Consider the following 25,000-nt stretch of genomic DNA (forward strand, 5'->3'; position numbering starts at 1 on the left):
TTGGAGATGCTGGGGATTGAACCCAGGACCTCATACATGCGAAGCATGCGCTCTACCACTGAGCTACATCCCCCCTTTGTGACCAGTGTGTTCTGTTATTTACCTAGATGTGCCTTTATATACAATTTTTTCGTTTATAAAAGTCAAAACTGGAATGCATACAAAAGTAATTTTGAGGTTCAAGTCAAAAGTAAAGAAAGTACTTGACAATTACACATTGCTTGGAGATGCTGAGGATTGAACCAACGACCTAATACATGCGAAGGATTTGCTCTACCACTGAGTTTCAAAACAAGTAAAGCAAGTGCTTGAAAGATCAACATTGCTTGGAGATGCTGAGGATTGAACCCACGACCTAATACATGCGAAGGATTTGCTGTACCACTGAGTTAAAGAAACAAGCAAAGCAAGTGTTGGATAGATCAACATTGCTTGGAGATAATTGGGATTAAACCCAGGACCTAATACATGCTAAGCATGTGCTCTACCACTGAGCTACATCCCCTCTTGAAGATAAGCTTGTTCTGTTACTTACCTAGATGTGCCTTTAAATTAAAATGTACCGTTTATTAAGGTCAAAGCTGGAATGCATAGAAATGTGATTTTGAGGTTCAAGACACAAACAAAGCAAGTGTTGGAAAGATCAACATTGCTTGGAGATGCTGAGGATTGAACCCACGACCTAATATGCGAAGGATTTGCTGTACCACTGAGTTAAAGAAACAAGCAAAGCAAGTGTTGGAAAGATCAACATTGCTTGGAGATGCTGAGGATTGAACCCACGACCTAATACATGCGAAGGATTTGCTCTACCACTGAGTTAAAGAAACAAGCAAAGCAAGTGTTGGAAAGATCAACATTGCTTGGAGATAATTGGGATTAAACCCAGGACCTAATACATGCTAAGCATGTGCTCTACCACTGAGGTTTAAGAAACAAGCAAGGCAAGTGATGGAAAGATCAACATTGCTTGGAGATGCTGGGGATTGAACCCAGGACCTCATACATGCAAAGCATGCGCTCTACCACTGATCTACATCCCCTCTTGAAGATCAGATTGTTCTGTTATTTACCTAGATGTGCCTTTAAATCAAAATTTAAAGGTTATTAAGGTCAAAGCTGGAATGCGTAGAAATGTGATTTTGAGGTTCAAGACACAAAACAAGTATTGGTAAGCTCCAAACTGCTTGGAGATGCTGGGGATTGAACCCAGGACCTCATACATGCGAAGCATGCGCTCTACCACTGAGCTACATTGCTTGGAGATGCTGAGGATTGAACCCACGACCTACTACATGCAAAGGATTTGCTGTACCACTGAGTTAAAGAAACAAGCAAAGCAAGTGTTGGAAAGATCAACATTGCTTGGAGATAATTGGGATTAAACCCAGGACCTAATACATGCTAAGCATGTGCTCTACTACTGAGGTTTAAGAAACAAGCAAGGCAAGTGATGGAAAGATCAACATTGCTTGGAGATGCTGGGGATTGAACCCAGGACCTCATACATGCAAAGCATGCGCTCTACCACTGAGCTACATCCCCTCTTGAAGATAAGCTTGTTCTGTTACTTACCTAGATGTGCCTTTAAATCAAAATTTACCATTTATTAAGGTCAAAGCTGGAATGCATAGAAATGTGACTTTGAGGTTCAAGACACAAAACAAGTATTGGTAAGCTCCAAATTGCTTGGAGACGCTGGGGATTGAACCCAGGACCTCATACATGCGAAGCATGCGCTCTACCACTGAGCTACATCCCCTCTTTGTGACCAGTGTGTTCTGTTATTTACCTAGATGTGCCTTTATATCAAATTTTTTCGTTTATAAAAGTCAAAACTGGAATGCATACAAAAGTAATTTTGAGGTTCAAGTCAAAAGTAAAGAAAGTACTTGACAATTACACATTGCTTGGAGATGCTGAGGATTGAACCAACGACCTAATACATGCGAAGGATTTGGTCTACCACTGAGTTTAAAAACAAGTGAAGCAAGTGTTGGAAAGATCAACATTGCTTGGAGATGCTGGGGATTGAACCCAGGACCTCATACATGCAAAGCATGCGCTCTACCACTGAGCTACATCCCCTCTTGTCATTAAGCTTGTTCTTTTACTTACCTAGATGTGCCTTTAATTTAAAATTTACCGTTTATTAAGGTCAAAGCTGGAATGCATAGAAATGTGATTTTGAGGTTCAATACACAAACAAAGCAAGTATTGGAAAGTTCCGAAGCATAAGCTCTAGCATTGAGGTTTAAGAAACAAGCAAAGCAAGTGTTGGAAAGATCAACATTGCTTGGAGATGCTGAGGATTGAACCCACGACCTAATACATGCGAAGGATTTGCTCTACCACTGAGTTAAAGAAACAAGCAAAGCAAGTGTTGGAAAGATCAACATTGCTTGGAGATAATTGGGATTAAACCCAGGACCTAATACATGCTAAGCATGTGCTCTACCACTGAGGTTTAAGAAACAAGCAAGGCAAGTGATGGAAAGATCAACATTGCTTGGAGATGCTGGGGATTGAACCCAGGACCTCATACATGCAAAGCATGCGCTCTACCACTGAGCTACATCCCCTCTTGAAGATCAGATTGTTCTGTTATTTACCTAGATGTGCCTTTAAATCAAAATTTAAAGGTTATTAAGGTCAAAGCTGGAATGCGTAGAAATGTGATTTTGAGGTTCAAGACACAAAACAAGCATTGGTAAGCTCCAAACTGCTTGGAGATGCTGGGGATTGAACCCAGGACCTCATACATGCGAAGCATGCGCTCTACCACTGAGCTACATCCCCCCTTTGTGACCAGTGTGTTCTGTTATTTACCTAGATGTGCCTTTATATACAATTTTTTCGTTTATAAAAGTCAAAACTGGAATGCATACAAAAGTAATTTTGAGGTTCAAGTCAAAAGTAAAGAAAGTACTTGACAATTACACATTGCTTGGAGATGCTGAGGATTGAACCAACGACCTAATACATGCGAAGGATTTGCTCTACCACTGAGTTTCAAAACAAGTAAAGCAAGTGCTTGAAAGATCAACATTGCTTGGAGATGCTGAGGATTGAACCCACGACCTAATACATGCGAAGGATTTGCTGTACCACTGAGTTAAAGAAACAAGCAAAGCAAGTGTTGGATAGATCAACATTGCTTGGAGATAATTGGGATTAAACCCAGGACCTAATACATGCAAAGCATGCGCTCTACCACTGAGCTACATCCCCTCTTGAAGATAAGCTTGTTCTGTTACTTACCTAGATGTGCCTTTAAATCAAAATTTACCATTTATTAAGGTCAAAGCTGGAATGCATAGAAATGTGACTTTGAGGTTCAAGACACAAAACAAGTATTGGTAAGCTCCAAATTGCTTGGAGATGCTGGGGATTGAAACCAGGACCTCATACATGCGAAGCATGCGCTCTACCACTGAGCTACATCCCCTCTTTGTGACCAGTGTGTTCTGTTATTTACCTAGATGTGCCTTTATATACAATTTTTTCGTTTATAAAAGTCAAAACTGGAATGCATACAAAAGTAATTTTGAGGTTCAAGTCAAAAGTAAAGAAAGTACTTGACAATTACACATTGCTTGGAGATGCTGAGGATTGAACCAACGACCTAATACATGCGAAGGATTTGCTCTACCACTGAGTTTCAAAACAAGTAAAGCAAGTGCTTGAAAGATCAACATTGCTTGGAGATGCTGGGGATTGAACCCAGGACCTCATACATGCAAAGCATGCGCTCTACCACTGAGCTACATCCCCTCTTAAAGATAAGTTTGTTCTGTTACTTACCTAGATGTGCCTTTAAATTAAAATGTACCGTTTATTAAGGTCAAAGCTGGAATGCATAGAAATGTGATTTTGAGGTTCAAGACACAAACAAAGCAAGTGTTGGAAAGATCAACATTGCTTGGAGATGCTGAGGATTGAACCCACGACCTAATATGCGAAGGATTTGCTGTACCACTGAGTTAAAGAAACAAGCAAAGCAAGTGTTGGAAAGATCAACATTGCTTGGAGATAATTGGGATTAAACCCAGGACCTAATACATGCTAAGCATGTGCTCTACCACTGAGGTTTAAGAAACAAGCAAGGCAAGTGATGGAAAGATCAACATTGCTTGGAGATGCTGGGGATTGAACCCAGGACCTCATACATGCAAAGCATGCGCTCTACCACTGAGCTACATCCCCTCTTGAAGATAAGCTTGTTCTGTTACTTACCTAGATGTGCCTTTAAATCAAAATTTACCATTTATTAAGGTCAAAGCTGGAATGCATAGAAATGTGAATTTGAGGTTCAAGACACAAAACAAGTATTGGTAAGCTCCAAATTGCTTGGAGATGCTGGGGATTGAACCCAGGACCTCATACATGCGAAGCATGCGCTCTACCACTGAGCTACATCCCCTCTTTGTGACCAGTGTGTTCTGTTATTTACCTAGATGTGCCTTTATATCAAATTTTTTCGTTTATAAAAGTCAAAACTGGAATGCATACAAAAGTAATTTTGAGGTTCAAGTCAAAAGTAAAGAAAGTACTTGACAATTACACATTGCTTGGAGATGCTGAGGATTGAACCAACGACCTAATACATGCGAAGGATTTGGTCTACCACTGAGTTTAAAAACAAGTGAAGCAAGTGTTGGAAAGATCAACATTGCTTGGAGATGCTGGGGATTGAACCCAGGACCTCATACATGCAAAGCATGCGCTCTACCACTGAGCTACATCCCCTCTTGTCATTAAGCTTGTTCTTTTACTTACCTAGATGTGCCTTTAATTTAAAATTTACCGTTTATTAAGGTCAAAGCTGGAATGCATAGAAATGTGATTTTGAGGTTCAAGACACAAACAAAGCAAGTATTGGAAAGTTCCGAAGCATAAGCTCTAGCATTGAGGTTTAAGAAACAAGCAAAGCAAGTGTTGGAAAGATCAACATTGCTTGGAGATGCTGAGGATTGAACCCACGACCTAATACATGCGAAGGATTTGCTCTACCACTGAGTTAAAGAAACAAGCAAAGCAAGTGTTGGAAAGATCAACATTGCTTGGAGATAATTGGGATTAAACCCAGGACCTAATACATGCTAAGCATGTGCTCTACCACTGAGGTTTAAGAAACAAGCAAGGCAAGTGATGGAAAGATCAACATTGCTTGGAGATGCTGGGGATTGAACCCAGGACCTCATACATGCAAAGCATGCGCTCTACCACTGAGCTACATCCCCTCTTGAAGATCAGATTGTTCTGTTATTTACCTAGATGTGCCTTTAAATCAAAATTTAAAGGTTATTAAGGTCAAAGCTGGAATGCGTAGAAATGTGATTTTGAGGTTCAAGACACAAAACAAGTATTGGTAAGCTCCAAACTGCTTGGAGATGCTGGGGATTGAACCCAGGACCTCATACATGCAAAGCATGCGCTCTACCACTGAGCTACATCCCCTCTTTGTGACCAGTGTGTTCTGTTATTTACCTAGATGTGCCTTTATATACAATTTTTTCGTTTATAAAAGTCAAAACTGGAATGCATACAAAAGTAATTTTGAGGTTCAAGTCAAAAGTAAAGAAAGTACTTGACAATTACACATTGCTTGGAGATGCTGAGGATTGAACCAACGACCTAATACATGCGAAGGATTTGCTCTACCACTGAGTTTCAAAACAAGTAAAACAAGTGCTTGAAAGATCAACATTGCTTGGAGATGCTGGGGATTGAACCCAGGACCTCATACATGCAAAGCATGCGCTCTACCACTGAGCTACATCCCCTCTTAAAGATAAGTTTGTTCTGTTACTTACCTAGATGTGCCTTTAAATTAAAATGTACCGTTTATTAAGGTCAAAGCTGGAATGCATAGAAATGTGATTTTGAGGTTCAAGACACAAACAAAGCAAGTGTTGGAAAGATCAACATTGCTTGGAGATGCTGAGGATTGAACCCACGACCTAATACATGCGAAGGATTTGCTGTACCACTGAGTTAAAGAAACAAGCAAAGCAAGTGTTGGAAAGATCAACATTGCTTGGAGATAATTGGGATTAAACCCAGGACCTAATACATGTTAAGCATGTGCTCTACCACTGAGGTTTAAGAAACAAGCAAGGCAAGTGATGGAAAGATCAACATTGCTTGGAGATGCTGGGGATTGAACCCAGGACCTCATACATGCAAAGCATGCGCTCTACCACTGAGCTACATCCCCTCTTGAAGATAAGCTTGTTCTGTTACTTACCTAGATGTGCCTTTAAATCAAAATTTACCATTTATTAAGGTCAAAGCTGGAATGCATAGAAATGTGAATTTGAGGTTCAAGACACAAAACAAGTATTGGTAAGCTCCAAATTGCTTGGAGATGCTGGGGATTGAACCCAGGACCTCATACATGCGAAGCATGCGCTCTACCACTGAGCTACATCCCCTCTTTGTGACCAGTGTGTTCTGTTATTTACCTAGATGTGCCTTTATATCAAATTTTTTCGTTTATAAAAGTCAAAACTGGAATGCATACAAAAGTAATTTTGAGGTTCAAGTCAAAAGTAAAGAAAGTACTTGACAATTACACATTGCTTGGAGATGCTGAGGATTGAACCAACGACCTAATACATGCGAAGGATTTGGTCTACCACTGAGTTTAAAAACAAGTGAAGCAAGTGTTGGAAAGATCAACATTGCTTGGAGATGCTGGGGATTGAACCCAGGACCTCATACATGCAAAGCATGCGCTCTACCACTGAGCTACATCCCCTCTTGTCATTAAGCTTGTTCTTTTACTTACCTAGATGTGCCTTTAATTTAAAATTTACCGTTTATTAAGGTCAAAGCTGGAATGCATAGAAATGTGATTTTGAGGTTCAAGACACAAACAAAGCAAGTATTGGAAAGTTCCGAAGCATAAGCTCTAGCATTGAGGTTTAAGAAACAAGCAAAGCAAGTGTTGGAAAGATCAACATTGCTTGGAGATGCTGAGGATTGAACCCACGACCTAATACATGCGAAGGATTTGCTCTACCACTGAGTTAAAGAAACAAGCAAAGCAAGTGTTGGAAAGATCAACATTGCTTGGAGATAATTGGGATTAAACCCAGGACCTAATACATGCTAAGCATGTGCTCTACCACTGAGGTTTAAGAAACAAGCAAGGCAAGTGATGGAAAGATCAACATTGCTTGGAGATGCTGGGGATTGAACCCAGGACCTCATACATGCAAAGCATGCGCTCTACCACTGAGCTACATCCCCTCTTGAAGATCAGATTGTTCTGTTATTTACCTAGATGTGCCTTTAAATCAAAATTTAAAGGTTATTAAGGTCAAAGCTGGAATGCGTAGAAATGTGATTTTGAGGTTCAAGACACAAAACAAGTATTGGTAAGCTCCAAACTGCTTGGAGATGCTGGGGATTGAACCCAGGACCTCATACATGCAAAGCATGCGCTCTACCACTGAGCTACATCCCCTCTTTGTGACCAGTGTGTTCTGTTATTTACCTAGATGTGCCTTTATATACAATTTTTTCGTTTATAAAAGTCAAAACTGGAATGCATACAAAAGTAATTTTGAGGTTCAAGTCAAAAGTAAAGAAAGTACTTGACAATTACACATTGCTTGGAGATGCTGAGGATTGAACCAACGACCTAATACATGCGAAGGATTTGCTCTACCACTGAGTTTCAAAACAAGTAAAACAAGTGCTTGAAAGATCAACATTGCTTGGAGATGCTGGGGATTGAACCCAGGACCTCATACATGCAAAGCATGCGCTCTACCACTGAGCTACATCCCCTCTTAAAGATAAGTTTGTTCTGTTACTTACCTAGATGTGCCTTTAAATTAAAATGTACCGTTTATTAAGGTCAAAGCTGGAATGCATAGAAATGTGATTTTGAGGTTCAAGACACAAACAAAGCAAGTGTTGGAAAGATCAACATTGCTTGGAGATGCTGAGGATTGAACCCACGACCTAATACATGCGAAGGATTTGCTGTACCACTGAGTTAAAGAAACAAGCAAAGCAAGTGTTGGAAAGATCAACATTGCTTGGAGATAATTGGGATTAAACCCAGGACCTAATACATGTTAAGCATGTGCTCTACCACTGAGGTTTAAGAAACAAGCAAGGCAAGTGATGGAAAGATCAACATTGCTTGGAGATGCTGGGGATTGAACCCAGGACCTCATACATGCAAAGCATGCGCTCTACCACTGAGCTACATCCCCTCTTGAAGATAAGCTTGTTCTGTTACTTACCTAGATGTGCCTTTAAATCAAAATTTACCATTTATTAAGGTCAAAGCTGGAATGCATAGAAATGTGACTTTGAGGTTCAAGACACAAAACAAGTATTGGTAAGCTCCAAATTGCTTGGAGATGCTGGGGATTGAACCCAGGACCTCATACATGCGAAGCATGCGCTCTACCACTGAGCTACATCCCCTCTTTGTGACCAGTGTGTTCTGTTATTTACCTAGATGTGCCTTTATATACAATTTTTTCGTTTATAAAAGTCAAAACTGGAATGCATACAAAAGTAATTTTGAGGTTCAAGTCAAAAGTAAAGAAAGTACTTGACAATTACACATTGCTTGGAGATGCTGAGGATTGAACCAACGACCTAATACATGCGAAGGATTTGCTCTACCACTGAGTTTCAAAACAAGTAAAGCAAGTGCTTGAAAGATCAACATTGCTTGGAGATGCTGGGGATTGAACCCAGGACCTCATACATGCAAAGCATGCGCTCTACCACTGAGCTACATCCCCTCTTAAAGATAAGTTTGTTCTGTTACTTACCTAGATGTGCCTTTAAATTAAAATGTACCGTTTATTAAGGTCAAAGCTGGAATGCATAGAAATGTGATTTTGAGGTTCAAGACACAAACAAAGCAAGTGTTGGAAAGATCAACATTGCTTGGAGATGCTGAGGATTGAACCCACGACCTAATACATGCGAAGGATTTGCTGTACCACTGAGTTAAAGAAACAAGCAAAGCAAGTGTTGGAAAGATCAACATTGCTTGGAGATAATTGGGATTAAACCCAGGACCTAATACATGCTAAGCATGTGCTCTACCACTGAGGTTTAAGAAACAAGCAAGGCAAGTGATGGAAAGATCAACATTGCTTGGAGATGCTGGGGATTGAACCCAGGACCTCATACATGCAAAGCATGCGCTCTACCACTGAGCTACATCCCCTCTTGAAGATAAGCTTGTTCTGTTACTTACCTAGATGTGCCTTTAAATCAAAATTTACCGTTTATTAAGGTCAAAGCTGGAATGCATAGAAATGTGACTTTGAGGTTCAAGACACAAAACAAGTATTGGTAAGCTCCAAATTGCTTGGAGATGCTGGGGATTGAACCCAGGACCTCATACATGCGAAGCATGCGCTCTACCACTGAGCTACATCCCCTCTTTGTGACCAGTGTGTTCTGTTATTTACCTAGATGTGCCTTTATATCAAATTTTTTCGTTTATAAAAGTCAAAACTGGAATGCATACAAAAGTAATTTTGAGGTTCAAGTCAAAAGTAAAGAAAGTACTTGACAATTACACATTGCTTGGAGATGCTGAGGATTGAACCAACGACCTAATACATGCGAAGGATTTGGTCTACCACTGAGTTTAAAAACAAGTGAAGCAAGTGTTGGAAAGATCAACATTGCTTGGAGATGCTGGGGATTGAACCCAGGACCTCATACATGCAAAGCATGCGCTCTACCACTGAGCTACATCCCCTCTTGTCATTAAGCTTGTTCTTTTACTTACCTAGATGTGCCTTTAATTTAAAATTTACCGTTTATTAAGGTCAAAGCTGGAATGCATAGAAATGTGATTTTGAGGTTCAAGACACAAACAAAGCAAGTATTGGAAAGTTCCGAAGCATAAGCTCTAGCATTGAGGTTTAAGAAACAAGCAAAGCAAGTGTTGGAAAGATCAACATTGCTTGGAGATGCTGAGGATTGAACCCACGACCTAATACATGCGAAGGATTTGCTCTACCACTGAGTTTCAAAACAAGTAAAGCAAGTGCTTGAAAGATCAACATTGCTTGGAGATGCTGGGGATTGAACCCAGGACCTCATACATGCAAAGCATGCGCTCTACCACTGAGCTACATCCCCTCTTTAAGATAAGTTTGTTCTGTTACTTACCTAGATGTGCCTTTAAATTAAAATGTACCGTTTATTAAGGTCAAAGCTGGAATGCATAGAAATGTGATTTTGAGGTTCAAGACACAAACAAAGCAAGTGTTGGAAAGATCAACATTGCTTGGAGATGCTGAGGATTGAACCCACGACCTAATACATGCGAAGGATTTGCTGTACCACTGAGTTAAAGAAACAAGCAAAGCAAGTGTTGGAAAGATCAACATTGCTTGGAGATAATTGGGATTAAACCCAGGACCTAATACATGTTAAGCATGTGCTCTACCACTGAGGTTTAAGAAACAAGCAAGGCAAGTGATGGAAAGATCAACATTGCTTGGAGATGCTGGGGATTGAACCCAGGACCTCATACATGCAAAGCATGCGCTCTACCACTGAGCTACATCCCCTCTTGAAGATAAGCTTGTTCTGTTACTTACCTAGATGTGCCTTTAAATCAAAATTTACCATTTATTAAGGTCAAAGCTGGAATGGATAGAAATGTGACTTTGAGGTTCAAGACACAAAACAAGTATTGGTAAGCTCCAAATTGCTTGGAGATGCTGGGGATTGAACCCAGGACCTCATACATGCAAAGCATGCGCTCTACCACTGAGCTACATCCCCTCTTGAAGATAAGCTTGTTCTGTTACTTACCTAGATGTGCCTTTAAATCAAAATTTACCATTTATTAAGGTCAAAGCTGGAATGCATAGAAATGTGACTTTGAGGTTCAAGACACAAAACAAGTATTGGTAAGCTCCAAATTGCTTGGAGATGCTGGGGATTGAACCCAGGACCTCATACATGCAAAGCATGCGCTCTACCACTGAGCTACATCCCCTCTTTGTGACCAGTGTGTTCTGTTATTTACCTAGATGTGCCTTTATATACAATTTTTTCGTTTCTAAAAGTCAAAACTGGAATGCATACAAAAGTAATTTTGAGGTTCAAGTCAAAAGTAAAGAAAGTACTTGACAATTACACATTGCTTGGAGATGCTGAGGATTGAACCAACGACCTAATACATGCGAAGGATTTGCTCTACCACTGAGTTTCAAAACAAGTAAAGCAAGTGCTTGAAAGATCAACATTGCTTGGAGATGCTGGGGATTGAACCCAGGACCTCATACATGCAAAGCATGCGCTCTACCACTGAGCTACATCCCCTCTTAAAGATAAGTTTGTTCTGTTACTTACCTAGATGTGCCTTTAAATTAAAATGTACCGTTTATTAAGGTCAAAGCTGGAATGCATAGAAATGTGATTTTGAGGTTCAAGACACAAACAAAGCAAGTGTTGGAAAGATCAACATTGCTTGGAGATGCTGAGGATTGAACCCACGACCTAATACATGCGAAGGATTTGCTGTACCACTGAGTTAAAGAAACAAGCAAAGCAAGTGTTGGAAAGATCAACATTGCTTGGAGATAATTGGGATTAAACCCAGGACCTAATACATGTTAAGCATGTGCTCTACCACTGAGGTTTAAGAAACAAGCAAGGCAAGTGATGGAAAGATCAACATTGCTTGGAGATGCTGGGGATTGAACCCAGGACCTCATACATGCAAAGCATGCGCTCTACCACTGAGCTACATCCCCTCTTGAAGATAAGCTTGTTCTGTTACTTACCTAGATGTGCCTTTAAATCAAAATTTACCATTTATTAAGGTTAAAGCTGGAATGCATAGAAATGTGACTTTGAGGTTCAAGACACAAAACAAGTATTGGTAAGCTCCAAATTGCTTGGAGATGCTGGGGATTGAACCCAGAACCTCATACATGCAAAGCATGCGCTCTACCACTGAGCTACATCCCCTCTTAAAGATAAGTTTGTTCTGTTACTTACCTAGATGTGCCTTTAAATTAAAATGTACCGTTTATTAACGTCAAAGCTGGAATGCATAGAAATGTGATTTTGAGGTTCAAGACACAAACAAAACAAGTGTTGGAAAGATCAACATTGCTTGGAGATGCTGAGGATTGAACCCACGACCTAATACATGCGAAGGATTTGGTCTACCACTGAGTTTAAAAACAATTAAAGCAAGTGTTGGAAAGATCAACATTGCTTTGAGATGCTGGGGATTGAACCCAGGACCTCATACATGCAAAGCATGCGCTCTACCACTGAGCTACATCCCCTCTTGAAGTTAAGCTTGTTCTGTTACTTACCTAGATGTGCCTTTAATTTAAAAATACCGTTTATTAAGGTCAAAGCTGGAATGCATAGAAATGTGACTTTGAGGTTCAAGACACAAAACAAGTATTGGTAAGCTTCAAATTGCTTGGAGATGCTGGGGATTGAACCCAGGACCTCATACATGCGAAGCATGCGCTCTACCACTGAGCTATATCCCCTCTTTGTGACAAGTGTGTTCTGTTATTTGCCTAGATGTGCCTTTATATCAAATTTTTTCGTTTATAAACGTCAAAACTGGAATGCATACAAAAGTAATTTTGAGGTTCAAGTCAAAAGTAAAGAAAGTACTTGACAATTACACATTGCTTGGAGATGCTGAGGATTGAACCAACGACCTAATACATGCGAAGGATTTGGTCTACCACTGAGTTTAAAAACAAGTGAAGCAAGTGTTGGAAAGATCAACATTGCTTGGAGATGCTGGGGATTGAACCCAGGACCTCATACATGCAAAGCATGCGCTCTACCACTGAGCTACATCCCCTCTTGTCAATAAGCATGTTCTTTTACTTACCTAGATGTGCCTTTAATTTAAAATTTACCGTTTATTAAGGTCAAAGCTGGAATGCATAGAAATGTGATTTTGAGGTTCAAGACACAAACAAAGCAAGTATTGGAAAGTTCCGAAGCATGCGCTCTAGCATTGAGGTTTAAGAAACAAGCAAAGCAAGTGTTGGAAAGATCAACATTGCTTGGAGATGCTGAGGATTGAACCCACGACCTAATACATGCGAAGGATTTGCTGTACCACTGAGTTAAAGAAACAAGCAAAGCAAGTGTTGGAAAGATCAACATTGCTTGGAGATGCTGGGGATTGAACCCAGGACCTCATACATGCAAAGCATGCACTCTACCACTGAGCTACATCCCCTCTTGAAGATAAGCTTGTTCTGTTACTTACCTAGATGTGCCTTTAAATTAAAATTTACCATTTATTAAGGTCAAAGCTGGAATGCATAGAAATGTGATTTTGAGGTTCAAGACACAAACAAAGCAAGTATTGGAAAGTTCCGAAGCATGCGCTCTAGCATTGAGGTTTAAGAAACAAGCAAAGCAAGTGTTGGAAAGATCAACATTGCTTGGAGATGCTGAGGATTGAACCCACGACCTAATACATGCGAAGGATTTGGTCTACCACTGAGTTTAAAAACAATTAAAGCAAGTGTTGGAAAGATCAACATTGCTTGGAGATGCTGGGGATTGAACCCAGGACCTCATACATGCAATGCATGCGCTCTACCACTGAGCTACATCCCCTCTTGTCATTAAGCTTGTTCTTTTACTTACCTAGATGTGCCTTTAATTTAAAATTTACCGTTTATTAAGGTCAAAGCTGGAATGCATAGAAATGTGACTATGAGGTTCAAGACACAAAACAAGTACTGGTTGCTTGGAGATGCTGGGGATTGAACCCAGGACCTCATACATGCGAAGCATGCACTCTACCACTGAGCTACATCCCCTCTTTGTGACCAGTGTGTTCTGTTATTTACCTAGATGTGCCTTTATATCAAATTTTTTCGTTTATAAAAGTCAAAACTGGAATGCATACAAAAGTAATTTTGAGGTTCAAGTCAAAAGTAAAGAAAGTACTCGACAATTACACATTGCTTGGAGATGCTGAGGATTGAACCAACGACCTAATACATGCGAAGGATTTGGTCTACCACTGAGTTTAAAAACAAGTGAAGCAAGTGTTGGAAAGATCAACATTGCTTGGAGATGCTGGGGATTGAACCCAGGACCTCATACATGCAAAGCATGCGCTCTACCACTGAGCTACATCCCCTCTTGTCATTAAGCTTGTTCTTTTACTTACCTAGATGTGCCTTTAATTTAAAATTTACCGTTTATTAAGGTCAAAGCTGGAATGCATAGAAATGTGATTTTGAGGTTCAAGACACAAACAAAGCAAGTATTGGAAAGTTCCGAAGCATAAGCTCTAGCATTGAGGTTTAAGAAACAAGCAAAGCAAGTGTTGGAAAGATCAACATTGCTTGGAGATGCTGAGGATTGAACCCACGACCTAATACATGCGAAGGATTTGCTGTACCACTGAGTTAAAGAAACAAGCAAAGCAAGTGTTGGAAAGATCAACATTGCGTGGAGATAATTGGGATTAAACAACCCGGTCTCATCCCAAATCGTCATATAACTGACGTTTTGGGACGTCTTTTGACCATACGTCAATATTCGCCTTTTTAGGGCCCCCTTAAACGTCGGTAGATGAGGTTATGGGATCCTAACTCTACCCCATACCTAAACTTAACCCTAAACCTAACCCGTCACCTAACTGACGTTAAAGGTAAAGCGTCAGTTGTATGACGGCCCGGGATCGCCATCTACCGACGTTTAAGGGGGCCCTAAAAAGGCGGATATTGACGTATGGTCAAAATACGTCCCAAAACGTCAGTTATATGACGATTTGGGATGAGACTGTGTTAGATTAAACCCAGGACCTAATACATGCTAAGCATGTGCTCTACCACTGAGGTTTAAGAAACAAGCAAGGCAGGTGATGGAAAGATCAACATTGCTTGGAGATGCTGGGGATTGAACCCAGGACCTCATACATGCAAAGCATGCGCTCTACCACTGAGCTACATCCCCTCTTGAAGATCAGATTGTTCTGTTATTTACCTAGATGTGCCTTTAAATCAAAATTTAAAGGTTATTAAGGTCAAAGCTGGAATGCGTAGAAATGTGATTTTGAGGTTCAAGACACAAACAAAGCAAGTGTTGGAAAGATCAACATTGCTTGGAGATGCTGAGGATTGAACCCACGACCTAATACATGCGAAGGATTTGCTGTACCACTGAGTTAAAGAAACAAGTAAAGCAAGTGTTGGAAAGATCAACATTGCTTGGAGATGCTGGGGATTGTACCCAGGACCTCATACATGCGAAGCATGCGCTCTACCACTGAGCTACATCCCCTCTTTGTGACCAGTGTGTTCTGTTATTTACCTAGATGTGCCTTTATATACAATTTTTTCGTTTATAAAAGTCAAAACTGGAATGCATACAAAAGTAATTTTGAGGTTCAAGTCAAAAGTAAAGAAAGTACTTGACAATTACACATTGCTTGGAGATGCTGAGGATTGAACCAACGACCTAATACATGCGAAGGATTTGCTCTACCACTGAGTTTCAAAACAAGTAAAGCAAGTGCTTGAAAGATCAACATTGCTTGGAGATGCTGGGGATTGAACCCAGGACCTCATACATGCAAAGCATGCGCTCTACCACTGAGCTACATCCCCTCTTAAAGATAAGTTTGTTCTGTTACTTACCTAGATGTGCCTTTAAATTAAAATGTACCGTTTATTAAGGTCAAAGCTGGAATGCATAGAAATGTGATTTTGAGGTTCAAGACACAAACAAAGCAAGTGTTGGAAAGATCAACATTGCTTGGAGATGCTGAGGATTGAACTCACGACCTAATACATGCGAAGGACTTGCTCTACCACTGAGTTTCAAAACAAGTAAAGCAAGTGCTTGAAAGATCAACATTGCTTGGAGATGCTGGGGATTGAACCCAGGACCTCATACATGCAAAGCATGCGCTCTACCACTGAGCTACATCCCCTCTTAAAGATAAGTTTGTTCTGATACTTACCTAGATGTGCCTTTAAATTAAAATGTACCGTTTATTAAGGTCAAAGCTGGAATGCATAGAAATGTGATTTTGAGGTTCAAGACACAAACAAAGCAAGTGTTGGAAAGATCAACATTGCTTGGAGATGCTGAGGATTGAACCCACGACCTAATACATGCGAAGGATTTGCTGTACCACTGAGTTAAAGAAACAAGCAAAGCAAGTGTTGGAAATATCAACATTGCTTGGAGATGCTGGGGATTGAACCCAGGACCTCATACATGCAAAGCATGCGCTCTACCACTGAGCTACATCCCCTCTTGGCATTAAGCTTGTTCTTTTACTTACCTAGATGTGCCTTTAATTTAAAATTTACCGTTTATTAAGGTCAAAGCTGGAATGCATAGAAATGTGATTTTGAGGTTCAAGACACAAACAAAGCAAGTGTTGGAAAGATCAACATTGCTTGGAGATGCTGAGGATTGAACCCACGACCTAATACATGCGAAGGATTTGCTGTACCACTGAGTTAAAGAAACAAGCAAAGCAAGTGTTGGAAAGATCAACATTGCTTAGAGATAATTGGGATTAAACCCAGGACCTAATACATGCTAAGCATGTGCTCTACCACTGAGGTTTAAGAAACAAGCAAGGCAAGTGATGGAAAGATCAACATTGCTTGGAGATGCTGGGGATTGAACCCAGGACCTCATACATGCAAAGCATGCGCTCTACCACTGAGCTACATCCCCTCTTGAAGATAAGCTTGTTCTGTTACTTACCTAGATGTGCCTTTAAATCAAAATGTACCATTTATTAAGGTCAAAGCTGGAATGCATAGAAATGTGACTTTGAGGTTCAAGACACAAAACAAGTATTGGTAAGCTCCAAATTGCTTGGAGATGCTGGGGATTGAACCCAGGACCTCATACATGCGAAGCATGCGCTCTACCACTGAGCTACATCCCCTCTTTGTGACCAGTGTGTTCTGTTATTTACCTAGATGTGCCTTTATATCATATTTTTTCGTTTATAAAAGTCAAAACTGGAATGCATACAAAAGTAATTTTGAGGTTCAAGTCAAAAGTAAAGAAAGTACTTGACAATTACACATTGCTTGGAGATGCTGAGGATTAAACCAACGACCTAATACATGCGAAGGATTTGGTCTACCACTGAGTTTAAAAACAAGTGAAGCAAGTGTTGGAAAGATCAACATTGCTTGGAGATGCTGGGGATTGAACCCAGGACCTCATACATGCAAAGCATGCGCTCTACCACTGAGCTACATCCCCTCTTGTCATTAAGCTTGTTCTTTTACTTACCTAGATGTGCCTTTAATTTAAAATTTACCGTTTATTAAGGTCAAAGCTGGAATGCATAGAAATGTGATTTTGAGGTTCAAGACACAAACAAAGCAAGTATTGGAAAGTTCCGAAGCATAAGCTCTAGCATTGAGGTTTAAGAAACAAGCAAAGCAAGTGTTGGAAAGATCAACATTGTTTGGAGATGCTGAGGATTGAACCCACGACCTAATACATGCGAAGGATTTGCTGTACCACTGAGTTAAAGAAACAAGCAAAGCAAGTGTTGGAAAGATCAACATTGCTTGGAGATAATTGGGATTAAACCCAGGACCTAATACATGCTAAGCATGTGCTCTACCACTGAGGTTTAAGAAACAAGCAAAGCAAGTGTTGGAAAGATCAACATTGCTTGGAGATAATTGGGATTGAACCCAGGACCTCATACATGCAAAGCATGCGCTCTACCACTGAGCTACATCCCCTCTTGAAGATCAGATTGTTCTGTTATTTACCTAGATGTGCCTTTAAATCAAAATTTAAAGGTTATTAAGGTCAAAGCTGGAATGCGTAGAAATGTGATTTTGAGGTTCAAGACACAAAACAAGTATTGGTAAGCTCCAAACTGCTTGGAGATGCTGGGGATTGAACCCAGGACCTCATACATGCGAAGCATGCGCTCTACCACTGAGCTACATCCCCTCTTTGTGACCAGTGTGTTCTGTTATTTACCTAGATGTGCCTTTATATAAATTTTTTTCGTTTATAAAAGTCAAAACTGGAATGCATACAAAAGTAATTTTGAGGTTCAAGTCAAAAGTAAAGAAAGTACTTGACAATTACACATTGCTTGGAGATGCTGAGGATTGAACCAACGACCTAATACATCCGAAGTATTTGCTCTACCACTGAGTTTCAAAACAAGTAAAGCAAGTGCTTGAAAGATCAACATTGCTTGGAGATGCTGGGGATTGAACCCAGGACCTCATACATGCAAAGCATGCGCTCTACCACTGAGCTACATCCCCTCCTAAAGATAAGTTTGTTCTGTTTCTTACCTAGATGTGCCTTTAAATTAAAATGTACCGTTTATTAAGGTCAAAGCTGGAATGCATAGAAATGTGATTTTGAGGTTCAAGACACAAACAAAGCAAGTGTTGGAAAGATCAACATTGCTTGGAGATGCTGAGGATTGAACCCACGACCTAATACATGCGAAGGATTTGCTGTACCACTGAGTTAAAGAAACAAGCAAAGCAAGTGTTGGAAAGATCAACATTGCTTGGAGATAATTGGGATTAAACCCAGGACCTAATACATGCTAAGCATGTGCTCTACCACTGAGGTTTAAGAAACAAGCAAGGCAAGTGATGGAAAGATCAACATTGCTTGGAGATGCTGGGGATTGAACCCAGGACCTCATACATGCAAAGCATGCGCTCTACCACTGAGCTACATCCCCTCTTGAAGATAAGCTTGTTCTGTTACTTACCTAGATGTGCCTTTAAATCAAAATTTACCATTTATTAAGGTCAAAGCTGGAATGCATAGAAATGTGACTTTGAGGTTCAAGACACAAAACAAGTATTGGTAAGCTCCAAATTGCTTGGAGATGCTGGGGATTGAACCCAGAACCTCATACATGCAAAGCATGCGCTCTACCACTGAGCTACATCCCCTCTTAAAGATAAGTTTGTTCTGTTACTTACCTAGATGTGCCTTTAAATTAAAATGTACCGTTTATTAACGTCAAAGCTGGAATGCATAGAAATGTGATTTTGAGGTTCAAGACACAAACAAAACAAGTGTTGGAAAGATCAACATTGCTTGGAGATGCTGAGGATTGAACCCACGACCTAATACATGCGAAGGATTTGGTCTACCACTGAGTTTAAAAACAATTAAAGCAAGTGTTGGAAAGATCAACATTGCTTGGAGATGCTGGGGATTGAACCCAGGACCTCATACATGCAAAGCATGCGCTCTACCACTGAGCTACATCCCCTCTTGAAGTTAAGCTTGTTCTGTTACTTACCTAGATGTGCCTTTAATTTAAAATTTACCGTTTATTAAGGTCAAAGCTGGAATGCATAGAAATGTGATTTTGAGGTTCAAGACACAAACAAAGCAAGTATTGGAAAGTTCCGAAGCATAAGCTCTAGCATTGAGGTTTAAGAAACAAGCAAAGCAAGTGTTGGAAAGATCAACATTGTTTGGAGATGCTGAGGATTGAACCCACGACCTAATACATGCGAAGGATTTGCTGTACCACTGAGTTAAAGAAACAAGCAAAGCAAGTGTTGGAAAGATCAACATTGCTTGGAGATAATTGGGATTAAACCCAGGACCTAATACATGCTAAGCATGTGCTCTACCACTGAGGTTTAAGAAACAAGCAAAGCAAGTGTTGGAAAGATCAACATTGCTTGGAGATAATTGGGATTGAACCCAGGACCTCATACATGCAAAGCATGCGCTCTACCACTGAGCTACATCCCCTCTTGAAGATCAGATTGTTCTGTTATTTACCTAGATGTGCCTTTAAATCAAAATTTAAAGGTTATTAAGGTCAAAGCTGGAATGCGTAGAAATGTGATTTTGAGGTTCAAGACACAAAACAAGTATTGGTAAGCTCCAAACTGCTTGGAGATGCTGGGGATTGAACCCAGGACCTCATACATGCGAAGCATGCGCTCTACCACTGAGCTACATCCCCTCTTTGTGACCAGTGTGTTCTGTTATTTACCTAGATGTGCCTTTATATAAATTTTTTTCGTTTATAAAAGTCAAAACTGGAATGCATACAAAAGTAATTTTGAGGTTCAAGTCAAAAGTAAAGAAAGTACTTGACAATTACACATTGCTTGGAGATGCTGAGGATTGAACCAACGACCTAATACATCCGAAGTATTTGCTCTACCACTGAGTTTCAAAACAAGTAAAGCAAGTGCTTGAAAGATCAACATTGCTTGGAGATGCTGGGGATTGAACCCAGGACCTCATACATGCAAAGCATGCGCTCTACCACTGAGCTACATCCCCTCCTAAAGATAAGTTTGTTCTGTTTCTTACCTAGATGTGCCTTTAAATTAAAATGTACCGTTTATTAAGGTCAAAGCTGGAATGCATAGAAATGTGATTTTGAGGTTCAAGACACAAACAAAGCAAGTGTTGGAAAGATCAACATTGCTTGGAGATGCTGAGGATTGAACCCACGACCTAATACATGCGAAGGATTTGCTGTACCACTGAGTTAAAGAAACAAGCAAAGCAAGTGTTGGAAAGATCAACATTGCTTGGAGATAATTGGGATTAAACCCAGGACCTAATACATGCTAAGCATGTGCTCTACCACTGAGGTTTAAGAAACAAGCAAGGCAAGTGATGGAAAGATCAACATTGCTTGGAGATGCTGGGGATTGAACCCAGGACCTCATACATGCAAAGCATGCGCTCTACCACTGAGCTACATCCCCTCTTGAAGATAAGCTTGTTCTGTTACTTACCTAGATGTGCCTTTAAATCAAAATTTACCATTTATTAAGGTCAAAGCTGGAATGCATAGAAATGTGACTTTGAGGTTCAAGACACAAAACAAGTATTGGTAAGCTCCAAATTGCTTGGAGATGCTGGGGATTGAACCCAGAACCTCATACATGCAAAGCATGCGCTCTACCACTGAGCTACATCCCCTCTTAAAGATAAGTTTGTTCTGTTACTTACCTAGATGTGCCTTTAAATTAAAATGTACCGTTTATTAACGTCAAAGCTGGAATGCATAGAAATGTGATTTTGAGGTTCAAGACACAAACAAAACAAGTGTTGGAAAGATCAACATTGCTTGGAGATGCTGAGGATTGAACCCACGACCTAATACATGCGAAGGATTTGGTCTACCACTGAGTTTAAAAACAATTAAAGCAAGTGTTGGAAAGATCAACATTGCTTGGAGATGCTGGGGATTGAACCCAGGACCTCATACATGCAAAGCATGCGCTCTACCACTGAGCTACATCCCCTCTTGAAGTTAAGCTTGTTCTGTTACTTACCTAGATGTGCCTTTAATTTAAAAATACCGTTTATTAAGGTCAAAGCTGGAATGCATAGAAATGTGACTTTGAGGTTCAAGACACAAAACAAGTATTGGTAAGCTTCAAATTGCTTGGAGATGCTGGGGATTGAACCCAGGACCTCATACATGCGAAGCATGCGCTCTACCACTGAGCTACATCCCCTCTTGTCATTAAGCTTGTTCTTTTACTTACCTAGATGTGCCTTTAATTTAAAATTTACCGTTTATTAAGGTCAAAGCTGGAATGCATAGAAATGTGACTATGAGGTTCAAGACACAAAACAAGTACTGGTTGCTTGGAGATGCTGGGGATTGAACCCAGGACCTCATACATGCGAAGCATGCACTCTACCACTGAGCTACATCCCCTCTTTGTGACCAGTGTGTTCTGTTATTTACCTAGATGTGCCTTTATATCAAATTTTTTCGTTTATAAAAGTCAAAACTGGAATGCATACAAAAGTAATTTTGAGGTTCAAGTCAAAAGTAAAGAAAGTACTTGACAATTACACATTGCTTGGAGATGCTGAGGATTGAACCAACGACCTAATACATGCGAAGGATTTGGTCTACCACTGAGTTTAAAAACAAGTGAAGCAAGTGTTGGAAAGATCAACATTGCTTGGAGATGCTGGGGATTGAACCCAGGACCTCATACATGCAAAGCATGCGCTCTACCACTGAGCTACATCCCCTCTTGTCATTAAGCTTGTTCTTTTACTTACCTAGATGTGCCTTTAATTTAAAATTTACCGTTTATTAAGGTCAAAGCTGGAATGCATAGAAATGTGATTTTGAGGTTCAAGACACAAACAAAGCAAGTATTGGAAAGTTCCGAAGCATAAGCTCTAGCATTGAGGTTTAAGAAACAAGCAAAGCAAGTGTTGGAAAGATCAACATTGCTTGGAGATGCTGAGGATTGAACCCACGACCTAATACATGCGAAGGATTTGCTGTACCACTGAGTTAAAGAAACAAGCAAAGCAAGTGTTGGAAAGATCAACATTGCGTGGAGATAATTGGGATTAAACAACCCGGTCTCATCCCAAATCGTCATATAACTGACGTTTTGGGACGTCTTTTGACCATACGTCAATATTCGCCTTTTTAGGGCCCCCTTAAACGTCGGTAGATGAGGTTATGGGATCCTAACTCTACCCCATACCTAAACTTAACCCTAAACCTAACCCGTCACCTAACTGACGTTAAAGGTAAAGCGTCAGTTGTATGACGGCCCGGGATCGCCATCTACCGACGTTTAAGGGGGCCCTAAAAAGGCGGATATTGACGTATGGTCAAAATACGTCCCAAAACGTCAGTTATATGACGATTTGGGATGAGACTGTGTTAGATTAAACCCAGGACCTAATACATGCTAAGCATGTGCTCTACCACTGAGGTTTAAGAAACAAGCAAGGCAGGTGATGGAAAGATCAACATTGCTTGGAGATGCTGGGGATTGAACCCAGGACCTCATACATGCAAAGCATGCGCTCTACCACTGAGCTACATCCCCTCTTGAAGATCAGATTGTTCTGTTATTTACCTAGATGTGCCTTTAAATCAAAATTTAAAGGTTATTAAGGTCAAAGCTGGAATGCGTAGAAATGTGATTTTGAGGTTCAAGACACAAACAAAGCAAGTGTTGGAAAGATCAACATTGCTTGGAGATGCTGAGGATTGAACCCACGACCTAATACATGCGAAGGATTTGCTGTACCACTGAGTTAAAGAAACAAGTAAAGCAAGTGTTGGAAAGATCAACATTGCTTGGAGATGCTGGGGATTGTACCCAGGACCTCATACATGCGAAGCATGCGCTCTACCACTGAGCTACATCCCCTCTTTGTGACCAGTGTGTTCTGTTATTTACCTAGATGTGCCTTTATATACAATTTTTTCGTTTATAAAAGTCAAAACTGGAATGCATACAAAAGTAATTTTGAGGTTCAAGTCAAAAGTAAAGAAAGTACTTGACAATTACACATTGCTTGGAGATGCTGAGGATTGAACCAACGACCTAATACATGCGAAGGATTTGCTCTACCACTGAGTTTCAAAACAAGTAAAGCAAGTGCTTGAAAGATCAACATTGCTTGGAGATGCTGGGGATTGAACCCAGGACCTCATACATGCAAAGCATGCGCTCTACCACTGAGCTACATCCCCTCTTAAAGATAAGTTTGTTCTGTTACTTACCTAGATGTGCCTTTAAATTAAAATGTACCGTTTATTAAGGTCAAAGCTGGAATGCATAGAAATGTGATTTTGAGGTTCAAGACACAAACAAAGCAAGTGTTGGAAAGATCAACATTGCTTGGAGATGCTGAGGATTGAACTCACGACCTAATACATGCGAAGGACTTGCTCTACCACTGAGTTTCAAAACAAGTAAAGCAAGTGCTTGAAAGATCAACATTGCTTGGAGATGCTGGGGATTGAACCCAGGACCTCATACATGCAAAGCATGCGCTCTACCACTGAGCTACATCCCCTCTTAAAGATAAGTTTGTTCTGATACTTACCTAGATGTGCCTTTAAATTAAAATGTACCGTTTATTAAGGTCAAAGCTGGAATGCATAGAAATGTGATTTTGAGGTTCAAGACACAAACAAAGCAAGTGTTGGAAAGATCAACATTGCTTGGAGATGCTGAGGATTGAACCCACGACCTAATACATGCGAAGGATTTGCTGTACCACTGAGTTAAAGAAACAAGCAAAGCAAGTGTTGGAAATATCAACATTGCTTGGAGATGCTGGGGATTGAACCCAGGACCTCATACATGCAAAGCATGCGCTCTACCACTGAGCTACATCCCCTCTTGGCATTAAGCTTGTTCTTTTACTTACCTAGATGTGCCTTTAATTTAAAATTTACCGTTTATTAAGGTCAAAGCTGGAATGCATAGAAATGTGATTTTGAGGTTCAAGACACAAACAAAGCAAGTGTTGGAAAGATCAACATTGCTTGGAGATGCTGAGGATTGAACCCACGACCTAATACATGCGAAGGATTTGCTGTACCACTGAGTTAAAGAAACAAGCAAAGCAAGTGTTGGAAAGATCAACATTGCTTAGAGATAATTGGGATTAAACCCAGGACCTAATACATGCTAAGCATGTGCTCTACCACTGAGGTTTAAGAAACAAGCAAGGCAAGTGATGGAAAGATCAACATTGCTTGGAGATGCTGGGGATTGAACCCAGGACCTCATACATGCAAAGCATGCGCTCTACCACTGAGCTACATCCCCTCTTGAAGATAAGCTTGTTCTGTTACTTACCTAGATGTGCCTTTAAATCAAAATTTACCATTTATTAAGGTCAAAGCTGGAATGCATAGAAATGTGACTTTGAGGTTCAAGACACAAAACAAGTATTGGTAAGCTCCAAATTGCTTGGAGATGCTGGGGATTGAACCCAGAACCTCATACATGCAAAGCATGCGCTCTACCACTGAGCTACATCCCCTCTTAAAGATAAGTTTGTTCTGTTACTTACCTAGATGTGCCTTTAAATTAAAATGTACCGTTTATTAACGTCAAAGCTGGAATGCATAGAAATGTGATTTTGAGGTTCAAGACACAAACAAAACAAGTGTTGGAAAGATCAACATTGCTTGGAGATGCTGAGGATTGAACCCACGACCTAATAC

General features: G+C 40.3%; 72 non-coding genes across 72 annotated transcripts; all 72 read right to left on the reverse strand.

The window, feature by feature from the left end:
* Nucleotide 1: 1 nt before the first annotated feature.
* Nucleotides 2-73, reverse strand: trnaa-cgc (transfer RNA alanine (anticodon CGC)). The gene has a single exon. It is a non-coding gene; the product is annotated as a tRNA-Ala (tRNA).
* An 898-nt stretch (nt 74-971) lies between these two features.
* trnaa-ugc (transfer RNA alanine (anticodon UGC)) lies at nt 972-1,043 on the reverse strand. Its single transcript has one exon. It is a non-coding gene; the product is annotated as a tRNA-Ala (tRNA).
* A 145-nt stretch (nt 1,044-1,188) lies between these two features.
* On the reverse strand, nt 1,189-1,259 carry trnaa-cgc (transfer RNA alanine (anticodon CGC)). Its single transcript has one exon. It is a non-coding gene; the product is annotated as a tRNA-Ala (tRNA).
* Nucleotides 1,260-1,473: 214 nt separating this feature from the next.
* trnaa-ugc (transfer RNA alanine (anticodon UGC)) lies at nt 1,474-1,545 on the reverse strand. Its single transcript has one exon. It is a non-coding gene; the product is annotated as a tRNA-Ala (tRNA).
* A 145-nt stretch (nt 1,546-1,690) lies between these two features.
* trnaa-cgc (transfer RNA alanine (anticodon CGC)) lies at nt 1,691-1,762 on the reverse strand. The gene has a single exon. It is a non-coding gene; the product is annotated as a tRNA-Ala (tRNA).
* A 254-nt stretch (nt 1,763-2,016) lies between these two features.
* On the reverse strand, nt 2,017-2,088 carry trnaa-ugc (transfer RNA alanine (anticodon UGC)). Its single transcript has one exon. It is a non-coding gene; the product is annotated as a tRNA-Ala (tRNA).
* A 422-nt stretch (nt 2,089-2,510) lies between these two features.
* Nucleotides 2,511-2,582, reverse strand: trnaa-ugc (transfer RNA alanine (anticodon UGC)). Its single transcript has one exon. It is a non-coding gene; the product is annotated as a tRNA-Ala (tRNA).
* Nucleotides 2,583-2,727: 145 nt separating this feature from the next.
* On the reverse strand, nt 2,728-2,799 carry trnaa-cgc (transfer RNA alanine (anticodon CGC)). Its single transcript has one exon. It is a non-coding gene; the product is annotated as a tRNA-Ala (tRNA).
* Nucleotides 2,800-3,376: 577 nt separating this feature from the next.
* On the reverse strand, nt 3,377-3,448 carry trnaa-cgc (transfer RNA alanine (anticodon CGC)). The gene has a single exon. It is a non-coding gene; the product is annotated as a tRNA-Ala (tRNA).
* Nucleotides 3,449-3,702: 254 nt separating this feature from the next.
* Nucleotides 3,703-3,774, reverse strand: trnaa-ugc (transfer RNA alanine (anticodon UGC)). Its single transcript has one exon. It is a non-coding gene; the product is annotated as a tRNA-Ala (tRNA).
* Nucleotides 3,775-4,134: 360 nt separating this feature from the next.
* trnaa-ugc (transfer RNA alanine (anticodon UGC)) lies at nt 4,135-4,206 on the reverse strand. The gene has a single exon. It is a non-coding gene; the product is annotated as a tRNA-Ala (tRNA).
* A 145-nt stretch (nt 4,207-4,351) lies between these two features.
* trnaa-cgc (transfer RNA alanine (anticodon CGC)) lies at nt 4,352-4,423 on the reverse strand. The gene has a single exon. It is a non-coding gene; the product is annotated as a tRNA-Ala (tRNA).
* A 254-nt stretch (nt 4,424-4,677) lies between these two features.
* On the reverse strand, nt 4,678-4,749 carry trnaa-ugc (transfer RNA alanine (anticodon UGC)). Its single transcript has one exon. It is a non-coding gene; the product is annotated as a tRNA-Ala (tRNA).
* Nucleotides 4,750-5,171: 422 nt separating this feature from the next.
* trnaa-ugc (transfer RNA alanine (anticodon UGC)) lies at nt 5,172-5,243 on the reverse strand. Its single transcript has one exon. It is a non-coding gene; the product is annotated as a tRNA-Ala (tRNA).
* A 145-nt stretch (nt 5,244-5,388) lies between these two features.
* On the reverse strand, nt 5,389-5,460 carry trnaa-ugc (transfer RNA alanine (anticodon UGC)). Its single transcript has one exon. It is a non-coding gene; the product is annotated as a tRNA-Ala (tRNA).
* A 254-nt stretch (nt 5,461-5,714) lies between these two features.
* Nucleotides 5,715-5,786, reverse strand: trnaa-ugc (transfer RNA alanine (anticodon UGC)). The gene has a single exon. It is a non-coding gene; the product is annotated as a tRNA-Ala (tRNA).
* Nucleotides 5,787-6,148: 362 nt separating this feature from the next.
* Nucleotides 6,149-6,220, reverse strand: trnaa-ugc (transfer RNA alanine (anticodon UGC)). Its single transcript has one exon. It is a non-coding gene; the product is annotated as a tRNA-Ala (tRNA).
* A 145-nt stretch (nt 6,221-6,365) lies between these two features.
* Nucleotides 6,366-6,437, reverse strand: trnaa-cgc (transfer RNA alanine (anticodon CGC)). The gene has a single exon. It is a non-coding gene; the product is annotated as a tRNA-Ala (tRNA).
* A 254-nt stretch (nt 6,438-6,691) lies between these two features.
* trnaa-ugc (transfer RNA alanine (anticodon UGC)) lies at nt 6,692-6,763 on the reverse strand. Its single transcript has one exon. It is a non-coding gene; the product is annotated as a tRNA-Ala (tRNA).
* Nucleotides 6,764-7,185: 422 nt separating this feature from the next.
* Nucleotides 7,186-7,257, reverse strand: trnaa-ugc (transfer RNA alanine (anticodon UGC)). Its single transcript has one exon. It is a non-coding gene; the product is annotated as a tRNA-Ala (tRNA).
* Nucleotides 7,258-7,402: 145 nt separating this feature from the next.
* On the reverse strand, nt 7,403-7,474 carry trnaa-ugc (transfer RNA alanine (anticodon UGC)). Its single transcript has one exon. It is a non-coding gene; the product is annotated as a tRNA-Ala (tRNA).
* A 254-nt stretch (nt 7,475-7,728) lies between these two features.
* On the reverse strand, nt 7,729-7,800 carry trnaa-ugc (transfer RNA alanine (anticodon UGC)). The gene has a single exon. It is a non-coding gene; the product is annotated as a tRNA-Ala (tRNA).
* A 362-nt stretch (nt 7,801-8,162) lies between these two features.
* trnaa-ugc (transfer RNA alanine (anticodon UGC)) lies at nt 8,163-8,234 on the reverse strand. Its single transcript has one exon. It is a non-coding gene; the product is annotated as a tRNA-Ala (tRNA).
* A 145-nt stretch (nt 8,235-8,379) lies between these two features.
* trnaa-cgc (transfer RNA alanine (anticodon CGC)) lies at nt 8,380-8,451 on the reverse strand. Its single transcript has one exon. It is a non-coding gene; the product is annotated as a tRNA-Ala (tRNA).
* Nucleotides 8,452-8,705: 254 nt separating this feature from the next.
* Nucleotides 8,706-8,777, reverse strand: trnaa-ugc (transfer RNA alanine (anticodon UGC)). Its single transcript has one exon. It is a non-coding gene; the product is annotated as a tRNA-Ala (tRNA).
* Nucleotides 8,778-9,139: 362 nt separating this feature from the next.
* trnaa-ugc (transfer RNA alanine (anticodon UGC)) lies at nt 9,140-9,211 on the reverse strand. The gene has a single exon. It is a non-coding gene; the product is annotated as a tRNA-Ala (tRNA).
* Nucleotides 9,212-9,356: 145 nt separating this feature from the next.
* On the reverse strand, nt 9,357-9,428 carry trnaa-cgc (transfer RNA alanine (anticodon CGC)). Its single transcript has one exon. It is a non-coding gene; the product is annotated as a tRNA-Ala (tRNA).
* A 254-nt stretch (nt 9,429-9,682) lies between these two features.
* Nucleotides 9,683-9,754, reverse strand: trnaa-ugc (transfer RNA alanine (anticodon UGC)). Its single transcript has one exon. It is a non-coding gene; the product is annotated as a tRNA-Ala (tRNA).
* A 314-nt stretch (nt 9,755-10,068) lies between these two features.
* trnaa-ugc (transfer RNA alanine (anticodon UGC)) lies at nt 10,069-10,140 on the reverse strand. Its single transcript has one exon. It is a non-coding gene; the product is annotated as a tRNA-Ala (tRNA).
* A 362-nt stretch (nt 10,141-10,502) lies between these two features.
* Nucleotides 10,503-10,574, reverse strand: trnaa-ugc (transfer RNA alanine (anticodon UGC)). The gene has a single exon. It is a non-coding gene; the product is annotated as a tRNA-Ala (tRNA).
* A 145-nt stretch (nt 10,575-10,719) lies between these two features.
* Nucleotides 10,720-10,791, reverse strand: trnaa-ugc (transfer RNA alanine (anticodon UGC)). The gene has a single exon. It is a non-coding gene; the product is annotated as a tRNA-Ala (tRNA).
* Nucleotides 10,792-10,936: 145 nt separating this feature from the next.
* Nucleotides 10,937-11,008, reverse strand: trnaa-ugc (transfer RNA alanine (anticodon UGC)). The gene has a single exon. It is a non-coding gene; the product is annotated as a tRNA-Ala (tRNA).
* Nucleotides 11,009-11,262: 254 nt separating this feature from the next.
* On the reverse strand, nt 11,263-11,334 carry trnaa-ugc (transfer RNA alanine (anticodon UGC)). The gene has a single exon. It is a non-coding gene; the product is annotated as a tRNA-Ala (tRNA).
* Nucleotides 11,335-11,696: 362 nt separating this feature from the next.
* On the reverse strand, nt 11,697-11,768 carry trnaa-ugc (transfer RNA alanine (anticodon UGC)). Its single transcript has one exon. It is a non-coding gene; the product is annotated as a tRNA-Ala (tRNA).
* A 145-nt stretch (nt 11,769-11,913) lies between these two features.
* trnaa-ugc (transfer RNA alanine (anticodon UGC)) lies at nt 11,914-11,985 on the reverse strand. Its single transcript has one exon. It is a non-coding gene; the product is annotated as a tRNA-Ala (tRNA).
* Nucleotides 11,986-12,239: 254 nt separating this feature from the next.
* trnaa-ugc (transfer RNA alanine (anticodon UGC)) lies at nt 12,240-12,311 on the reverse strand. The gene has a single exon. It is a non-coding gene; the product is annotated as a tRNA-Ala (tRNA).
* A 144-nt stretch (nt 12,312-12,455) lies between these two features.
* Nucleotides 12,456-12,527, reverse strand: trnaa-cgc (transfer RNA alanine (anticodon CGC)). Its single transcript has one exon. It is a non-coding gene; the product is annotated as a tRNA-Ala (tRNA).
* Nucleotides 12,528-12,781: 254 nt separating this feature from the next.
* Nucleotides 12,782-12,853, reverse strand: trnaa-ugc (transfer RNA alanine (anticodon UGC)). The gene has a single exon. It is a non-coding gene; the product is annotated as a tRNA-Ala (tRNA).
* A 315-nt stretch (nt 12,854-13,168) lies between these two features.
* On the reverse strand, nt 13,169-13,240 carry trnaa-ugc (transfer RNA alanine (anticodon UGC)). Its single transcript has one exon. It is a non-coding gene; the product is annotated as a tRNA-Ala (tRNA).
* A 314-nt stretch (nt 13,241-13,554) lies between these two features.
* trnaa-ugc (transfer RNA alanine (anticodon UGC)) lies at nt 13,555-13,626 on the reverse strand. Its single transcript has one exon. It is a non-coding gene; the product is annotated as a tRNA-Ala (tRNA).
* Nucleotides 13,627-13,760: 134 nt separating this feature from the next.
* trnaa-cgc (transfer RNA alanine (anticodon CGC)) lies at nt 13,761-13,832 on the reverse strand. The gene has a single exon. It is a non-coding gene; the product is annotated as a tRNA-Ala (tRNA).
* Nucleotides 13,833-14,086: 254 nt separating this feature from the next.
* Nucleotides 14,087-14,158, reverse strand: trnaa-ugc (transfer RNA alanine (anticodon UGC)). Its single transcript has one exon. It is a non-coding gene; the product is annotated as a tRNA-Ala (tRNA).
* Nucleotides 14,159-14,907: 749 nt separating this feature from the next.
* Nucleotides 14,908-14,979, reverse strand: trnaa-ugc (transfer RNA alanine (anticodon UGC)). The gene has a single exon. It is a non-coding gene; the product is annotated as a tRNA-Ala (tRNA).
* A 255-nt stretch (nt 14,980-15,234) lies between these two features.
* trnaa-cgc (transfer RNA alanine (anticodon CGC)) lies at nt 15,235-15,306 on the reverse strand. The gene has a single exon. It is a non-coding gene; the product is annotated as a tRNA-Ala (tRNA).
* A 254-nt stretch (nt 15,307-15,560) lies between these two features.
* trnaa-ugc (transfer RNA alanine (anticodon UGC)) lies at nt 15,561-15,632 on the reverse strand. The gene has a single exon. It is a non-coding gene; the product is annotated as a tRNA-Ala (tRNA).
* Nucleotides 15,633-15,886: 254 nt separating this feature from the next.
* Nucleotides 15,887-15,958, reverse strand: trnaa-ugc (transfer RNA alanine (anticodon UGC)). The gene has a single exon. It is a non-coding gene; the product is annotated as a tRNA-Ala (tRNA).
* Nucleotides 15,959-16,213: 255 nt separating this feature from the next.
* On the reverse strand, nt 16,214-16,285 carry trnaa-ugc (transfer RNA alanine (anticodon UGC)). The gene has a single exon. It is a non-coding gene; the product is annotated as a tRNA-Ala (tRNA).
* Nucleotides 16,286-16,647: 362 nt separating this feature from the next.
* trnaa-ugc (transfer RNA alanine (anticodon UGC)) lies at nt 16,648-16,719 on the reverse strand. The gene has a single exon. It is a non-coding gene; the product is annotated as a tRNA-Ala (tRNA).
* Nucleotides 16,720-16,864: 145 nt separating this feature from the next.
* Nucleotides 16,865-16,936, reverse strand: trnaa-cgc (transfer RNA alanine (anticodon CGC)). Its single transcript has one exon. It is a non-coding gene; the product is annotated as a tRNA-Ala (tRNA).
* A 254-nt stretch (nt 16,937-17,190) lies between these two features.
* On the reverse strand, nt 17,191-17,262 carry trnaa-ugc (transfer RNA alanine (anticodon UGC)). Its single transcript has one exon. It is a non-coding gene; the product is annotated as a tRNA-Ala (tRNA).
* Nucleotides 17,263-17,684: 422 nt separating this feature from the next.
* Nucleotides 17,685-17,756, reverse strand: trnaa-ugc (transfer RNA alanine (anticodon UGC)). The gene has a single exon. It is a non-coding gene; the product is annotated as a tRNA-Ala (tRNA).
* A 145-nt stretch (nt 17,757-17,901) lies between these two features.
* Nucleotides 17,902-17,973, reverse strand: trnaa-cgc (transfer RNA alanine (anticodon CGC)). Its single transcript has one exon. It is a non-coding gene; the product is annotated as a tRNA-Ala (tRNA).
* Nucleotides 17,974-18,227: 254 nt separating this feature from the next.
* On the reverse strand, nt 18,228-18,299 carry trnaa-ugc (transfer RNA alanine (anticodon UGC)). Its single transcript has one exon. It is a non-coding gene; the product is annotated as a tRNA-Ala (tRNA).
* Nucleotides 18,300-18,661: 362 nt separating this feature from the next.
* On the reverse strand, nt 18,662-18,733 carry trnaa-ugc (transfer RNA alanine (anticodon UGC)). Its single transcript has one exon. It is a non-coding gene; the product is annotated as a tRNA-Ala (tRNA).
* Nucleotides 18,734-18,878: 145 nt separating this feature from the next.
* Nucleotides 18,879-18,950, reverse strand: trnaa-ugc (transfer RNA alanine (anticodon UGC)). Its single transcript has one exon. It is a non-coding gene; the product is annotated as a tRNA-Ala (tRNA).
* Nucleotides 18,951-19,204: 254 nt separating this feature from the next.
* On the reverse strand, nt 19,205-19,276 carry trnaa-ugc (transfer RNA alanine (anticodon UGC)). Its single transcript has one exon. It is a non-coding gene; the product is annotated as a tRNA-Ala (tRNA).
* Nucleotides 19,277-19,698: 422 nt separating this feature from the next.
* trnaa-ugc (transfer RNA alanine (anticodon UGC)) lies at nt 19,699-19,770 on the reverse strand. The gene has a single exon. It is a non-coding gene; the product is annotated as a tRNA-Ala (tRNA).
* Nucleotides 19,771-19,915: 145 nt separating this feature from the next.
* Nucleotides 19,916-19,987, reverse strand: trnaa-cgc (transfer RNA alanine (anticodon CGC)). The gene has a single exon. It is a non-coding gene; the product is annotated as a tRNA-Ala (tRNA).
* A 254-nt stretch (nt 19,988-20,241) lies between these two features.
* trnaa-ugc (transfer RNA alanine (anticodon UGC)) lies at nt 20,242-20,313 on the reverse strand. The gene has a single exon. It is a non-coding gene; the product is annotated as a tRNA-Ala (tRNA).
* Nucleotides 20,314-20,675: 362 nt separating this feature from the next.
* trnaa-ugc (transfer RNA alanine (anticodon UGC)) lies at nt 20,676-20,747 on the reverse strand. Its single transcript has one exon. It is a non-coding gene; the product is annotated as a tRNA-Ala (tRNA).
* A 145-nt stretch (nt 20,748-20,892) lies between these two features.
* On the reverse strand, nt 20,893-20,964 carry trnaa-ugc (transfer RNA alanine (anticodon UGC)). Its single transcript has one exon. It is a non-coding gene; the product is annotated as a tRNA-Ala (tRNA).
* A 254-nt stretch (nt 20,965-21,218) lies between these two features.
* trnaa-ugc (transfer RNA alanine (anticodon UGC)) lies at nt 21,219-21,290 on the reverse strand. The gene has a single exon. It is a non-coding gene; the product is annotated as a tRNA-Ala (tRNA).
* A 144-nt stretch (nt 21,291-21,434) lies between these two features.
* trnaa-cgc (transfer RNA alanine (anticodon CGC)) lies at nt 21,435-21,506 on the reverse strand. Its single transcript has one exon. It is a non-coding gene; the product is annotated as a tRNA-Ala (tRNA).
* Nucleotides 21,507-21,640: 134 nt separating this feature from the next.
* On the reverse strand, nt 21,641-21,712 carry trnaa-cgc (transfer RNA alanine (anticodon CGC)). The gene has a single exon. It is a non-coding gene; the product is annotated as a tRNA-Ala (tRNA).
* A 254-nt stretch (nt 21,713-21,966) lies between these two features.
* Nucleotides 21,967-22,038, reverse strand: trnaa-ugc (transfer RNA alanine (anticodon UGC)). The gene has a single exon. It is a non-coding gene; the product is annotated as a tRNA-Ala (tRNA).
* A 749-nt stretch (nt 22,039-22,787) lies between these two features.
* Nucleotides 22,788-22,859, reverse strand: trnaa-ugc (transfer RNA alanine (anticodon UGC)). The gene has a single exon. It is a non-coding gene; the product is annotated as a tRNA-Ala (tRNA).
* A 255-nt stretch (nt 22,860-23,114) lies between these two features.
* Nucleotides 23,115-23,186, reverse strand: trnaa-cgc (transfer RNA alanine (anticodon CGC)). Its single transcript has one exon. It is a non-coding gene; the product is annotated as a tRNA-Ala (tRNA).
* A 254-nt stretch (nt 23,187-23,440) lies between these two features.
* On the reverse strand, nt 23,441-23,512 carry trnaa-ugc (transfer RNA alanine (anticodon UGC)). The gene has a single exon. It is a non-coding gene; the product is annotated as a tRNA-Ala (tRNA).
* Nucleotides 23,513-23,766: 254 nt separating this feature from the next.
* On the reverse strand, nt 23,767-23,838 carry trnaa-ugc (transfer RNA alanine (anticodon UGC)). Its single transcript has one exon. It is a non-coding gene; the product is annotated as a tRNA-Ala (tRNA).
* A 255-nt stretch (nt 23,839-24,093) lies between these two features.
* trnaa-ugc (transfer RNA alanine (anticodon UGC)) lies at nt 24,094-24,165 on the reverse strand. The gene has a single exon. It is a non-coding gene; the product is annotated as a tRNA-Ala (tRNA).
* Nucleotides 24,166-24,527: 362 nt separating this feature from the next.
* trnaa-ugc (transfer RNA alanine (anticodon UGC)) lies at nt 24,528-24,599 on the reverse strand. The gene has a single exon. It is a non-coding gene; the product is annotated as a tRNA-Ala (tRNA).
* Nucleotides 24,600-24,744: 145 nt separating this feature from the next.
* trnaa-ugc (transfer RNA alanine (anticodon UGC)) lies at nt 24,745-24,816 on the reverse strand. The gene has a single exon. It is a non-coding gene; the product is annotated as a tRNA-Ala (tRNA).
* Nucleotides 24,817-25,000: the final 184 nt, after the last annotated feature.

This window comes from Pimephales promelas, chromosome 8 (genome assembly GCF_988280905.1).
Source record: "Pimephales promelas chromosome 8, fPimPro1.hap1.1, whole genome shotgun sequence".
NCBI lineage: Eukaryota > Metazoa > Chordata > Actinopteri > Cypriniformes > Leuciscidae > Pimephales > Pimephales promelas.